The sequence below is a fragment of the Pongo abelii genome, chromosome 3 (assembly GCF_028885655.2).
Source record: "Pongo abelii isolate AG06213 chromosome 3, NHGRI_mPonAbe1-v2.0_pri, whole genome shotgun sequence".
In the NCBI taxonomy this organism is placed as follows: Eukaryota; Metazoa; Chordata; class Mammalia; order Primates; family Hominidae; genus Pongo; species Pongo abelii.
Genome location: NC_071988.2, coordinates 168,000,930 through 168,016,928, shown reverse-complemented (window position 1 = coordinate 168,016,928; position 15,999 = coordinate 168,000,930). Strand labels below are relative to the sequence as shown.

At 38.6% G+C, this 15,999-nt stretch overlaps 1 protein-coding gene across 2 annotated transcripts in view; it reads right to left on the bottom strand.

The window, feature by feature from the left end:
- Window positions 1–8,143, bottom strand: part of REELD1 (reeler domain containing 1) — a 39,189-nt gene extending 31,046 nt beyond the window's left edge. For both annotated transcript variants that reach the window (XM_054554548.2, XM_054554547.2), the window contains exon 1: window positions 7,616–8,143. The gene's annotated coding sequence lies outside the window, so the exon portion shown is untranslated. The remainder of the gene's footprint in view (window positions 1–7,615) is intronic.
- Between the last annotated feature and the right edge of the window lie 7,856 nt (window positions 8,144–15,999).

The window sequence follows — 15,999 nt, the reverse complement described above, 5'->3', positions numbered from 1 at the left end:
ACTCCTCCCATGAATCATTAATTTTCTTAATGGTATCTAAAATTGTGAATCCTTTCTAGAAGATTTTCAATTTACTTTGCCCAGATTCATCAAAAGAATCACTATCTATGGCAGCAATAGCTTTACAAAATCTATTTCTTAAATAATAAGACTTGAAAGTGGAAATTATTCCTTGATCCACGGGCCACAGAATGGATGTTGTGTTAACAGGCATGAAAACACTAATCTTGTATATCTTCATCAGAGCTCTTGGATGACTGAGTTCATTGTCAATGAGCAGTAATATTTTAATAGAATTTTTTTTTTTCTGAGCAGTTGGTATCAACAGTGAGCTAAGGTATTCAGTAAACCATACTGTAAACAGAAGTGCTGTCATCAAGGCTTTATTGTTCCATTATAGAGCACAGGCAGGGTAGATTTAGTATAATTCTTAAGGGCCCTAGGATTTTCAAATGATAAATGAGCATTGACTTTAACTTAAAGTCATAAGCCACATTAGCCCAAACAAGAGAGTTGGCCTGCCTTTTGAAGCTTTGAAGCCAGGTATTGACTTCTCCTCTCTAGCTATGAAAGTCCTAGGTGGCATTTTCCTCCAACAGAAGGCTGTTTTGTTTACATTGAAAATCTGTTCTTCAGTGGCACCAGCTTCATCAGTTATCTTCTAGATCTCCTAGATAACTTGTTGCAGCTTCTGTATCAGCACTTTCTGCTTCATCTTGTGCTTTTATGTTATGGAGATGACTCTTCCTTCCTTAGCCCTCATGAACCAACCTCTGCTAGCTTCAAATTTTTCTTCTGCAGCTTCCTCACCTCTTTCAGCCTTCATGGAATTGAAGAGCGTTGGGGCCTTTCTCTGGATTAGGCTTTAGCTTAGAAGGATGACGTGGTTTGATCTTATGTCCAGACCACTAAAACTTTCTCTATATGAGCAATAAGGATGTTTTGATTTCTTATCATTCATGTGTCCACTGGAGTAGCACTTTTAATTTCCTTTAAGAACTTTTCCTTTGGATTCAAAATTTGGCTAACTGTCTGGTGCATGAGGCCTAGCTCTTAGTCTATCTCAATTTTCAACATGTCTGCCTCACTAAGCTTAATCATTTCTAGATTTAAAGTAAGAGTCCTTTGATTCTTCCTTTCAGTTGATCACTTAAATGCCACTGTAGGATTATTAATTGGCCTAATCTCCATAGTCTCATGTCTTAAGGAATAGGGAGTCCCAAAGACAAGGAGAGAGATGGGGGAACAGCTGGTTGGTGGAGCAGTCAGAACAGATACATTTATTGATTAAGTTTGCCATTTGACATGAGTGCAGTTCATGGTGCACCAAGAGAATTACAATAGTCACAACAAGGTCACTGATTAGAGATCACCATAACAGATATAATAATCATGAAAAAGTTTGAAATATTGTGAGAATTACCAAAATGTGACACAAAGATACAAAGTGAACACATGCTGTTGGAAAACAGTCACTCATAGACTTGCTCAACACACAGTTGCTACAAATCATCAATTTGTAAAAAACACATTTGCAAAGCACAAAGAGAGGTATACCTACACTTCTATCTCTCTCTCTCTCTATTTCTATCTCCATCTCCATCTCCATCTCTATCTCCATCTCTATCTCCATCTCCATCTCTATCTATACAGTAGTTCCCCCTTATCCAAGGAGGATATATTCCATGACCCTTAGTGGATACCTGAAACCACAGATAGTACCAAATCTGATTGTTATCAATCAGAACATATCTCTGTTCACATCTTCTATCTACAAATTGAATATCTTTTCCATCTTAACTAAGCACGTATCATGTACTGTGGCCATAACTTTTATAGTTTGAGGTATGACAGCAAAACTAGCATGAATTTCTTTTTCCTTCTGTACAATTTTACAGATAGATTTTATTCTTATCTTAGATCTTAGGAATCTCAGTATATGATTCTTTTTCTTTCCTTATTAAGTTGACAATGTTCTTCTTTTCACTTAAAGGAAGCACTTTACAGCTTCTTTTTGGCATATCTGATTTGCCAGCATCACTATTCTTGGGCTTTGGGGCCATTATGAAATCAAATAAGGCTTCTTTGAATACAAGTACTGCAATACTGAGACAGTTGATCTGGAGATTGACATGGCCACCAAGTGACTAATGGGTAGAGAGTGTCTATGGCATGAATACGCTGGACAAACGGATGACCCACGTCCAGGTGGGATGGAGTGGGACAGCACAAGATTTCACCATGCTCAGAAAACGGCACACTTAAAACCTATGAAGTGTTTATCTCTGGAATTTCCCATGTAATATTTTCAGACCATGGCTGATACAGATAGCTAAAACCACAATGAAACCATGGATAGGAAGGGAGTACTATATTTCTCTATATAGGCACATCTATATCTATATCTATCTATCTCCTGTTGGTTTTGTTTCCTGGAGAAGCCTAATATATCATGTGTTATTATTTTATTTTTACTAGATTTTAAAAGTGGCTTAGACCCGTTAAAAATGGACCATTGGCCCATACTCTGAGCTTCCTGGCAGAGAAGTAAAAATGGTAAACATAATCAGCTGCCTATTTCTCATTACCTTTAAGGACCATATAAAGAAAAATTGGTTAAAATAACACAAAGATAACTAGAGACATTCTAAACTGGCTGCAGAATGTCCCCTAAAGGATGCTGACTGTCAGCTCTGTCACGTCACCTGGACAGGGGTTCCCTGTGGCTTCCCTCCAGCACTGTGTGAGAAAGGTGTAGCAGGCATGCACCTCTGGCCTGTGGGTGACCAGCCACTGGGAGGAGCAGGCAGATGACTGCATGACAGAATAATGATGAAAAATGATCTTGACAGCCCAGAGCAATGAGCTGAATCTAACAAGATGAAATTAAACAAGGACAAATGTTAAGTGCTTTTCTTAGGTCAGAAAAAAACAATGGCTTAAACCCAGGATGGAGGAGATAGGGCTCACAAGCAGACACTTAAAAACTAAACAAAACAAAATCTTTAGGGTTTTAAGCTTAAAATATGCCATGAAAAACAGAACAAAAAAAGGTTTTGGGAGCAATTTTGTCTCCTGAACAAGGGATATAATTGTCCCATTACACTTTGAGTTACTAGTCTACATTTGAAATTAGATCCTGAACACCCTACTTTATTTCTATAGAAGATGGGGTATATGCCAACATTAAACACAATTTTTGAAAAAGCAAAGTATTTTATTGAGGATTTTTGCATCAATGTTCATCAAGGATATTGGTCTAAAATTCTCTTTTTTGGTTGTGTCTCTGCCTGGCTTTGGTATCAGGATGATGCTGGCCTCATAAAATGAGTTACGGAGGATTCCCTCTTTTACTATTGATTGGAATGGTTTCAGAAGGAATGTACCAGTTCCTCCTTGTACCTCTGGTAGAATTCGGCTGTGAACCCATCTGGTCCTGGACTGTTTTGGTTGGTAAGCTATTGATTATTGCCACAATTTCAGAGCCTGTTATTGGTCTACTCAGAGATTCAACTTCTTCCTGGTTTAGTCTTGGGAGAGTGTATGTGTCGAGGAATTTATCCATTTCTTCTAGATTTTCTAGTTTATTTGTGTAGAGGTGTTTGTAGTATTCTCTGATGGTAGTTTGTATTTCTGTGGGATCGGTGGTGATACCCCCTTTATCATTTTTATTGCGTCTATTTGATTCTTCTCTCTTTTCTTCTTTATTAGTCTTGCTAGCGGTCTATCAATTTTGTTGATCCTTTCAAAAAACCAGCTCCTGGATTCATTAATTTTTTGAAGGGTTTTTTGTGTCTCTATTTCCTTCAGTTCTGCTCTGATTTTAGTTATTTCTTGCCTTCTGCTAGCTTTTGAATGTGTTTGCTCTTGCTTTTCTAGTTCTTTTAATTGTGATGTTAGGGTGTCACTTTTGGAATGCCCCATTGTCTCAGCCCAAAATCTCCTTAAGCTGATAAGCAACTTCAGCAAAGTCTCAGGATACAAAATCAATGTACAAAAATCACAAGCATTCTTACACACCAATAACAGACAAACAGAGAGCCAAATCATGAGTGAACTCCCATTCACAATTGCTTCAAAGAGAATAAAATACCTAGGAATCCAACTTACAAGGGACGTGAAGGACCTCTTCAAGGAGAACTACAAACCACTCCTCAATGAAATAAAAGAGGATACAAACAAATAGAAGTACCTTCCATGCTCATGGGTAGGAAGAATCAATATTGTGAAAATGGCCATACTGCCCAAGGTAATTTATAGATTCAATGCCATCCCCATCAAGCTACCAATGACTTTCTTCACAGAATTGGAAAAAAACTACTTTAAAGTTCATATGGAACCAAAAAAGAGCCCGCATCGCCAAGTCAATCCTAAGCCAAAAGAACAAAGCCGGAGGCATCACGCTACCTGACTTCAAACTATACTACAAGGCTACAGTAACCAAAACAGCATGGTACTGGTACCAAAACAGAGATATAGATCAATGGAACAGAACAGAGCCCTCAGAAATAACGCCGCATATCTACAACTATCTGATCTTTGACAAACCTGAGAAAAACAAGCAATGGGGAAAGGATTCCCTATTTAATAAATGGTGCTGGGAAAACTGGCTAGCCATATGTAGAAAGCTGAAACTGGATCCCTTCCTTACACCTTATACAAAAATTAATTCAAGATGGATTAAAGACTTAAACGTTAGACCTAAAACCATAAAAACCCTAGAAGAAAACCTAGGCATTACCATTCAGGACATAGGCATAGGCAAGGACTTCATGTCTAAAATACCAAAAGCAATGGCAACAAAAGCCAACTTTGACAAATGGGATCTAATTAAACTCAAGAGCTTCTGCACAGCAAAAGAAACTACCATCAGAGTGAACAGGCAACCTACAGAATGGGAGAAAATTTTTGCAATCTACTCATCTGACAAAGGGCTAATATCCAGAATCTATAATGAACTCAAACAAATTTATAAGAAAAAAACAAACAACTCCATCAAAAAATGGGCAAAGGATATGAACAGACACTTCTCAAAAGAAGAAATTTATGCAGCAAAAAGACACATGAAAAAATGCTCATCAGCACTGGCCATCAGAGAAATGCAAATCAAAACCACAATGAGATACCATCTCACACCAGTTAGAATGGCAATCATTAAAAAGTCAGGAAACAACAGGTGCTGGAGAGGATGTGGAGAAATAGGAACTCTTTTACACTGCTGGTGGGACTGTAAACTAGTTCAACCACTGTGGAAGTCAGTGTGGTGATTCCTCAGGGATCTAAAACTAGAAATACCATTTGACCCAGCCATCCCATTACTGGGTATATACCCAAAGGGCTATAAATCATGATGCTATAAAGACAAATGCACACGTATGTTTATTGTGGCACTATTCACAATAGCAAAGACTTGGAACCAACCCAAATGTCCAACAATGACAGACTGGATTAAGCAAATGTGGCACATATACACCGTGGAATACTATGCAGCCATAAAAAATGATGAGTTCATGTCCTTTGTAGGGACATGGATGAAATTGGAAATCATCATTCTCAGTAAACTATTGCAAGAACAAAAAACCAAACACCACATATTCTCACTCATAGGTGGGAATTGAACAATGAGAACACATGGACGCAGGAAGGGGAACATCACACTCTGGGGATTGTTGTGGGGTGGGGGGAGTGGGGATAGCTTTAGGAGATATACCTAATGCTAAATGACGAGTTAATGGGTGCAGCACACCAGCATGGCACATGTATACATATGTAACTAACCTGCACATTGTGTACATGTTCCCTAAAACTTAAAGTATAATAATAATAAAATAAAATAAATAAAAAATTTAAAAAAGCAATCATCAATAAGCTCCTTCACCTAACACAGCTCCTCTCATCATGTGCATGTTATTTTTCATGTTGCATACTGTACTTTAAAATTAACATACAGTTGAAAATAGAATAAATGTACAAAACTGGAGTGTATTCTAAAGAGAGTGACCAGGGTGGTGTATGGACTCCAAAATTATGCATCTGTGAAGAGCAGTTGAGCCAACAAGGAGTTTCATCTTGAGGACAGAAGATTCATAATAGCTTCCTAAAATATCTGAAGGGTTGACAACAAAAGATTAGGTTTGTTTAAGGTAAACTTAAGGGTTATAAAGAATAGCATTTGTAAAATCTTCGGAGTTTTTAATATGCCTTCTATTTTAAAAAAATCAATTTTACCCTCATAATAGGTATGGAAAATATTGATCTGTTATTTAAAATGTTGCCATTTTTACAGATAAGAAAAATTTTGGATTAAAGAGGTAAAATGATTTGAGCAAGATCTTATGACCAGTATGTGGCAAGGCTGAGACACAAACCAAGGTGCTCAAGCTACAGTGAGACAAATTTAAATTCACTATTAAAAGAAAAATATCTCTCTATGAGCTAGATGTGTACAAAGACAAAAAGGATGCCCCCCAGATTTCCTTGTAGACAGTATCTGTAATGAGGCAATGAAAGAAAGGTATTTAAGCGTTGGCCATAGCAGTGGATTTCAAATTTTTCGACCACAACCTATAGTAGAAAATATGTTTTTTATCAGCCCCAAGTGCACCCACACCAAGAATAAAATGGAAACACATTTAACACAATAATACTAAATGCTATAAATGGTGCACATTGATTTGTTTCCATTTTTTTATTGATGACCTTTTACCACTAAATTGATTTCATTTCCCATGCCGTATTATGCAGACTGAAAAACACAGTACTAGAGAACTACTTGGTGGGACTTCTTGGGTGGGCTAGAAGACAAAACATTTCTTCCAACAATGAGATTCAATAATTCTGGGTCTCCCCAAACTGTGTTATATAGCTTTTAAAAAAATCCTAAATTGAAATGCCTTTTGTCTCCAGCTTATTGCTTTCATTCTCTTATTCTAGCTTATTGAATTTTTTTACTCTTGATTCTATTATTCCTAGTATTATCCATCCTTCCTTATACTACATAGTATCAAAAATCTTTGATTCTTTTACCTGGGAGTTGATGAAAATAATAAACTCTATAGAGCCAAGTACAGGAGGTTGTGATACATTTTAAGTATAGTTGCCCACATAGCTGTATTTATGTGCACTGCCTTTTCTTTTCCAAGCAGTTATAAATCCTCCAGTCATACTAACAACTACTCTATTTTATTTTTGTCCACATAGTTAAGAAATTTTGTTCAATGTGTTGCTAAGATTAAGTGAGACCATTCTACGACATAGGGTGGTTGGTTCTGAGGATTAAATGAGAGTTTATACTGACAGTTGCAGACATATAGCACCTGGAACAAAGAAACTGCTCAGTAGTTGTTACCCAGGATGATAATGATAGTGGCATCAATGATGATGATGATGTTACAATTACAATATCCTTCTAGTTTAGTAGTGTAGAAGGTATAGGTTCTACATATTTTAATAGGTGTAGTTTCTAGATCTATTAAAGTATTCTGTGGTCTTGACATGCCGTCTTTAAGTGAACCCATATTGGCTTTTAAACCACAACATTTTTTCTACATATTTTCTACTTCTCTTGAGTGTTCACGGTTTTTGCATCAAGGTTGCTGGTCTGTTGTTTTCCTACCTTTTCTTCCTTTTTAAAACCAGGGAATTTATTTGCTCATGTCTCATTTTCCTCAGTGTCTCACAGGCTCCTAACAGTGTTTCCTGTGTCACCTGCAAGTCGCTTTGTGCATTGTGATGACATCAGTGCCCCTGGAGACTTAACTTAGAGGAGTTCCAGTCTTCTTTATTTTGGTGGATTCCGTTTCTCCCCTAGAAATATTTTAAGCTTGGAGATGATTCTTTTTGATGGATAAAGAAACAAAATAAGACCCGAGTGGCCTGGCCTCCACGCCATCTGTTAACACCAGGCTATCCTCATTAATGAGTGGCCTTGTCCCTTTGTTGTCTACTTTATTCTGAAAAGCCTCAGCGCATCTGGGAGTTTGGTCTTCTTTTCAAGTAATTATTTTAAATTTTAATTAACAAATAATAATTGTATATATTATATATTTATGGAGTACAGTATGATGTTTTGATACATGTTTACATTGTGGGATGATTAAATCAAGCTAATTAACAAATCCAACACCTAACACATTTATCATTTTTTTGTGGTGAAAACATTTAAAATATACTCTTTTAGCAATTTTGAAATATACATTATTATACATTCTGTGCAATAGATCACTAAAGCTTATTCCTCCCAACCGAAATTTTGTACCTTTTGATCAGCATCTCCCTGTTACCCATCCACCCCTTCCCCCTGCCTCTGGTAACCACCATTCTATTCTCTACTTCCGAATTTGACTTTTTTAGATTCCACTTATAAGTGAGATCATGCAGTATTTATCTTCCTCTGCCTGGCTTATTTTACTTAGCATAACGTCCTTCAGGTTCACCCATGTTGTCACAAATGACAGAATTTCCTTCTCCTTTAAGGCTGAATAGTACTCCATTGTATATATATACCACATTTTCTTTATCCATTCATCCATTGATGGACACTTAGGTTCCTCCCTTATCTTGGCTATTGTGAATAATTCTGCAATGGACACAGGAATGCAGAGATGTCTTCAGCATACTGATATCAATTTCTTTTGATATATACCCAGAAGGGGATTGTTGGATCATATGGGTAGTTCTATTTTTTGTTTTCTGAGAAACCTTGATACTGCTTTCCGTAATGGCTGTATTAATTTACATTCCCACCAACAGTGCACTAGAATTCCCTTTTCTCCACATCCTCACCAACACATATTATCTTTCAACTTTTTGATAATAGCCATTCTGGAAGGTGTGAGGTGACATATTATCGTGGTTTTAACTTGCATTGCCTGATAATTGCCGATGATGAGCATGTTTACTGTTGCCCATTTATATATCTTCTTTTGAGAAATGTCTCTTTAGGTCCTTTGTCCATTTTTAAATTGGGTTCTTGTTTTTTTGCTGTTAAGTTGTTTGAGTTCCTTATATGTTTTGGATATTATCCCCTTACACCCATGTGGTTTGTAAATATTTTCTCCCAATCTATGGATTGTCTCTTCACTCTACTGTTTGTTTTGCTGTGCAGACGCTGTTTAGTTTGATGCAATCTCATTTATTTTTGCTTCTGTTGCCTATGCTTTTGGGGTCATACCCAAGAAATCTTTGCCCAGACCAGTGTTATGGAGTATTTCCCCTATGTTTTCATCTAGTAGTTTTACAGTTTCAAGTCTGATCAATGAATTTAGTAAAGTTGCAGGATACAAAATCAACACACAAACACAAAAATCAGTAGTATTTCTGGCTGGGCACAGTGGCTAATACCTCTAATCCACACATTTTGGGAGGCTAAGGCAGGTTAATCACTTAATCCCAGGAGTCTGATACCAGTGTGGGCAACAAGACAAAAACCTGTCTCTACTAAAAATACAAAAAATTACCTGGGTATGGTGGTGCACACCTGTAGTCCCAGCTACTCAAGAGGCTGAGGTGAGAGAATCACCTGATCCTGGGAGGCTGAGACTGCAGGGAGCAGCGATCACATCACTGCACTCAAGTCTGGATGATGGGAGTGAGACCCTGTCTAAAAAAAAGAAAAAAAACAGTAACATTTATTTACACTAAAAATGAATTACCTCAAAAAGAAATGAAGAAACCAATTTCATTTACAATAACATTAAAAAAAAACCACTTAGGAGTAAATTTCACCAGGGAGGTGAAAGATTTATATACTGAAAACTATAAAACATTGATGACAGAAATAGTAGAGGACACAAACGAATGGAAAGGTGTCCCATGTTCATGAATTGAAAGAATCAATATTGTTAAAATGTCCATACTACGCAAAACCATTTACAGATTCAATGCAATTCTTCTCAAAATTCCAATATCACTTTTTAAGGAAATAGAAAAAACAATCCTAAAATGTGTGTGGAACCACAACAGACCCCAAATAGCTAAGCAATACTGAACAAAAACAACAAGCTGGAGGCATCACACTGCCTGACTTCAAAATCTATTACAAAGTTATAATAATCAAAGCAGCATGGTATTAGCATGAAAACAGACATACTGGCCAATAGAACAAGACAGAGACCCCAGAAATAAGCCGACATATCTAAGATCAATTGATTTTAGAAAAAGGTACCAAGAACACACAATGGAGAGAGGACTGTTTCTTCAATAAGTGGTGCTAGGAAACTGGATATCCACATGCAAAAGAATGAAAATGGATGCTTATCTTGCAACACATACAAAAATTAACTCAAAATGTGTTTGGGCTTCTTGACATACACAGGTGCAAGTGGTTTAAAGTCTCTGGACCCAGACTGCTGGGTTGAAATCTCACCTCTGCCAGTAACTAACTGGGTGATACTGAGCAAGTTTCTTCCTTTCTGTGTGCTTCAATTTCCTCATTTATAAATGGAATAATAATATCAATTTCATAGGGTTGTTCTGAAGATGAAATTAGTTTTAAAGAGCTTAGAACAATGGCCAGCACAAAGTAAGACTTGAATATGTGTTAGCTCTCTGAAGGCTCTCTTTTTATTTCTCTTTGGAGTTTGTATTCAAAAAGATACTTTACAAATTTTCTTAAACTTTCTGTGCCTTCCCACAAGATGGTATTTTTTTTTTCTGAGCAGAAATTTTTATAACTGCTTTCACAAAGGCTGGGATATGTGTCTGACTACACTTAAGATTTATTTCGGCTGGGGGAGGTGGCTCACGCTTGTAATCCCAGCACTTTGGGAGGCCGAGACAGGCAGATCCCGAGGTCAGGAGATCGAGACCATCCTGACTAACATGGTGAAACCCCGTCTCTACTAAAATACAAAAAATTAGCCAGGCATGGTGGCAGGCGCCTGTAGTCCCAGCGACTTGGGAGGCTGAGGCAGGAGAATGGTGTGAACCTGGGAGGCGGAGCTTGCAGTGAGCCTAGATCGCGCCACTGCACTCCAGCCTGGGCGACAGAGTGAGACTCCGTCTCAAAAACAAAACAAAACAACAACAACAAAAGATTTATTTCACTCCCTGGCCTACTCGCCAAGATGACAGCCCCCTTTTTTCCCAAATTCCCATCAATTCCCCATTCAATGAGCATTCTCTCCTTATGAGTCCAGTGTGTTGTTTCTTCTGATTTCTAAGCAGTAAAACTGTCAGCCCAGCAAACCAAAAATGCATCAGATGGTCAGCTTGCAGCAGAATGAACTTCCAGCAGATAGTAGAAAATTAAGGACCTTATTACTGCACTGCAACTTGCCTCTTTGCCAGTGTTTTCAAATTTTCAAATAATAATAATGAGCCTGATGCTGAGGATGACAGCAGTTCTATCTGGAAGCCAAAATGCTTACCAAAGACCTAGGTAAATTATCTAAAGACATCAGGATTGTGTTTCTATGTAATTATGTGTCAGCAGGAAAACAGCAAATGAACACCAATATCTCAGGCACCTTCAGGCACTGGAAATGAAAAGCCAAGAGAAACACAGCTCTGCCCTCAAGGAGCTTCCGATATACAATGGCACTGAAATTGATCTGGTCTCACTGTTGTAAAAGCCTGATAGGAAACTCTTTTCTTTAGGTTTTGTCAAGTTCCTAAAGTACCTAGGTCAGTGGCATCCACACACCAACTGCCCACAAAGTCACCAGCTATGTCAGGAGTACAGCTTCCACTGAGATACAACAGGGACTCCAGCACAGCCCCTTCCCCTCCACACAGAAAGCTTGAGGAAGGGTCAGCTTGTTAAAATAATAAATAAATTGACATGAAATTCAGAATAAGGGCAAATAGGAGAGAAATAATGCCAAGAGAATTTAGGCGGGGTAGGGGTAGGGGATTCAAACTACAGAGTTTAAAAGCTGGCTTCTCCCATAAAACAGAAGTAGAAAGAGGGAGAAAGAAGGGAATCATAATTTGGGGTAAATTTCACTTCATTAAAGGGAAATGAATGACAGCAGCAAAACTGATCATGTTAAAAGTCTGCACTGGTTTTTAATTAAAAAGAATGGCTTTTAAATTATCTGCCTAGCTGGTCATGGTGGTGTGCGCCTGTAGTCTCAGCTACTCAGGAGGCCGAGGTGGGAGGATCACTTGAGGCCAGGAGGTTGAGGCTGCAGTGAGCTATGACGACATCACTGTACTCCAGCCTGGGTGACAGAACAAGACTCTGTCCACTCCCCACTGCCCCCTCCAAAAAAATTCTCTACCTGATGATCATTCAACCTGCTTTTCCTTTCAGTTAAAATAAATTCATTTCTCTGAACAGGGTATATAGGTTCACTCAGGAAAACAGTTCTAATCATGGGAAATAGTATATATTATCTATTATCTCTTAACCTCTCACCCATCTATTTTAATTTTTTTACAATAGATGTTCCCCCTTTTTTCTGGAAATGCAAACAGAATACGGCATTTTGATCAAGGTTTGCTATATCTCTTTGACATCCTGCATTTTTTCCTCACAGTACTTAAAGTGATCAGTTTCAATGAAAAGTTAAAAAAAGTTTTAACGTTTTATAATACACTGAAAAATGATAAGAATAGGAAAAGAGAAATTGTGAGTAAACATGTCACAAAAAATGTACTTAACACAAAATGCACAACCTAACATGGTTGAATTTTAAATGATTGTATGGTGATTTTAAGCAATGTGTGCCCAAGGTTGGGGGTAGAGTGGTTTTGGGGTATGGGCTGTGCTCAAGGAATGGGGCCTGGGAAAGTCCTAAGTACACAAAATGAGAATGAGGGATACAGAGAAGGGGGACAAGTGACATGGCAAATCTCACGTGAGAAAAGACATTAAATTACTTCAGTCTTGGGGCCAGGCATGGTGGCTCATGCCTATAATCCCAGCACTTTGGGAGGCCAAGGCAGGTGGGTCACTTGATGTCAGGAGTTTGAGACCAACCTGGCCAACATGGTGAAACTCCGTCTCTATTAAAAATACGAAAAGTTACTCCAGCTACTGGGGAGGCTGAGGCAGGAGAATTTGCTTGAACCCAGGAGGAGGAGGTTGCAGTGAGCTGAGATCATGCCACTGCACTTAAGCCTAGGCAACAGAGTGAGACTCTGTCTCAAAAATAAAAAATAAAAATAAATTACTTCAGTCTTCATTCAACATCTGAGCAAATGAGTCACTGACTAAAGAACTATAGATTTAGTCAGCGTTGCCCAGGGAGGGAAAGTTGATTCAGATGCACACACAGCCTGTCTCCACTTCTGTCCTACAGGCTTACTGGGTCTGATGATGCACAGCTTCTAACACAAAGGCCCAGCAAATGGCTGCTGGGAAACAGCCTGTTGAGTAGTAATTAGGATTAGAGAGACTCCAGGGAAGAAAAAACAAATTCTAAGAGACAGTCATCTCAAAAACTGCTAGTCTCTGCAAACAGTGCCTGCAGACACAAGCCAAGGAGCAGTTTTCTACCTTGGCCCGGTGTATAAAGGGCTGTTGGCCAACTATTGATATTTCCTGTCACACTCAAGCCAGATGATAACGAATCACTGTCAGCAACATCATCTTTGAATGTAGAGGACAGCAGTCTGTGTGCACACCTTGGGACCTTCTTCATTCGACTACTGGTAGGATGAATCGGAAGAGAAGATTGATTTATTGATTAAATGCATGCTAGAAGAAATCGATGGAGCCCACACCTATGCACTTGATCAAATAGCAGAAGGAACTGTTACTGTAGTTGTAGCGTCTCCCCAAGTGACCCTGGGCAAGTCACTTAACCTCTTGGCTTCAGGTTTCCTCATGTGGAAAAAGTGACTACCTTGTTCAGTAACTACGAGGGGAGAATGTGAGGATTAGCTTAGTTAGGTAATGAAACCAAGGTGGAGGTCTGATCCTCATGAGGCTCCTCTACTGCACTCCCAGCATGGAGAAATCATCTCAGAAATCTTTCTACCTATGCCAGTGCCAGGGGGACAAGGAACAGGGTGTGAAGCAGGCTCTGCCAAGAATATCACAATTAGGAAAAAGACAAAAGCAAACTGGAGATCAGGTCCTGCTGATGGGACATCTTTGAACAAGACAGGAGCACATGCACTTCCTCAGGAGAAAGATACTTGTAAAGAGTTTTGAATATACTGAAAAGGGAGAGCCATAAAAACCCACTGTATGAAAAGTGATAAGGTAAAGTTTTAGCTGTAACATGCCCTGTGCCTTTGAGACACATTTTACATAAGGCAAGTTCTGAGGTATACTAAAGACTCCATGATCATCTCCTCACAGTATGTGGATGGAACATATTTGGTTGGCTTGAGATAAAATTACCTGGTCTAATGAAAGACTGTCACCTTCTGCATTTTCTTTTAAATATAGGAATATATTAATTGGAAAATTGTAAGTTAAACTGCAGCAACAAAACCAAACCAAAACAATCTATTCAGACTCAGCTTCTGAAACCATGAAGAAACCACTTACTGTTTTCTTTGGAATCTAATGAAAAATAGATTAAGACACCAGGAGCACAGGTCCCTCAACCCAAGTCTTAACAAAGAAAAAATTCATTTTTCAATACAGTAAAAATCACACCAAGGCTTTATACTTCTGAATGCTTTACTAATGATTAAGAAAATGTGTAATGCGAAGGATATGGTTAACATACCATGATAGTCAACTGCATAGATCAACTTGGCTAGGCCATGGTACCCAGGTATTTGGTCAAACATTACTCTAGATGTTGCTATGAAGCTATTTTTTAAAGACGAGATTAACATTTAAATCAGTAGACCTATTTAAAGTAAATAAAACAGACTACCCTCCATAATGTGGGTGGGCCTCATCCAATCAGTTGAAGGAATTAATAGGAAAACACTGACTTCCTTGGAGGAAAAGGGAATTCTTCCAGCAGCCAGCCTTCAGACTTGAATGGCAATTCTTCCCTGGGTCTCCAGGCTGCCAGCCACCCTGCAGATTTTGGGCTTGCCTCCACAATTGTGGGAGCCAAGTCCTTAAAATCTCTCTATACATCCTATTGGTTCTGTTTCTCTGGAGGAACCACGACTAGTACACATAATGTGGTAGGTTATTACCACTGTTCACCAGTATTTCTGGTTGTCTCTCCTGGGTCCATGAAAGGATTATACTTTCCTGAAAACTTAAAGTAAGCCCTGACCGTGTAACTTGCTTTGCCTAATAATGGGGTAGAAGTGACACTAGCTTTAAGCAAAAGGTTTTAGGAGCCAGGGAGTGATCCTTTATGCTCTTCCCCTGCCGCAGCAGATGCTGAGTCCTCAGGTTGAGATGCTGGAAACATAAGGTGCTGCCTCCCTCGGCCTGGGCCCCCAGGTGACTGCAATCAGTGGAGTCCCACCTATGGGCCCCTGTGCACATGGAGCATGAGTAAGATCATTAGTTGTTTCAAACCACTGAGATTTGGGGTTTGTGACTAACACACTACTGTGGGCGGGGTACAAGGAGCCCTGTATCCCAGCAACATCCACTCAACCATACATATTACATATTTTTAATTTTTTCACTTTTCCAAGTTCAATAAAACATCTATTTGATATAAACACTGAATAGTGACTTGAAATACCGTATGCACATGATGGTAATAAAATTGCCTAAGATTGTTACGTAAACTTTTCATAAACTAACCTCTCCTTTAATCCAAATTATTGGTATAATATATTGCCAAACCCACCAACATCCATCCCATTACAAAACTTGGAATAAATTAAGCCCATGTGAATCTGGACATTTGTGTAACCTAGGCATTGAAAACTAGCCTATCCCAAGTGTTTCATATTTCATGAAGTTCCTGGAATATGCCTCTGCCTTTCTATCTGCTATAACTCCCAAATTACTATGAAGAAAATCCTTTAGTGCTGCAGATGAATCAAAATGGGTCTTCAAATAAAAAAAAATCCAACATGATTTTTCAGTCAAACCACACAAAAGCTAGCTTTTGCTAGGGGAAGGAAAAAAACAAAGATGGAAGGCTGAACTACCTGGGCCTGTGGGTAAATAGG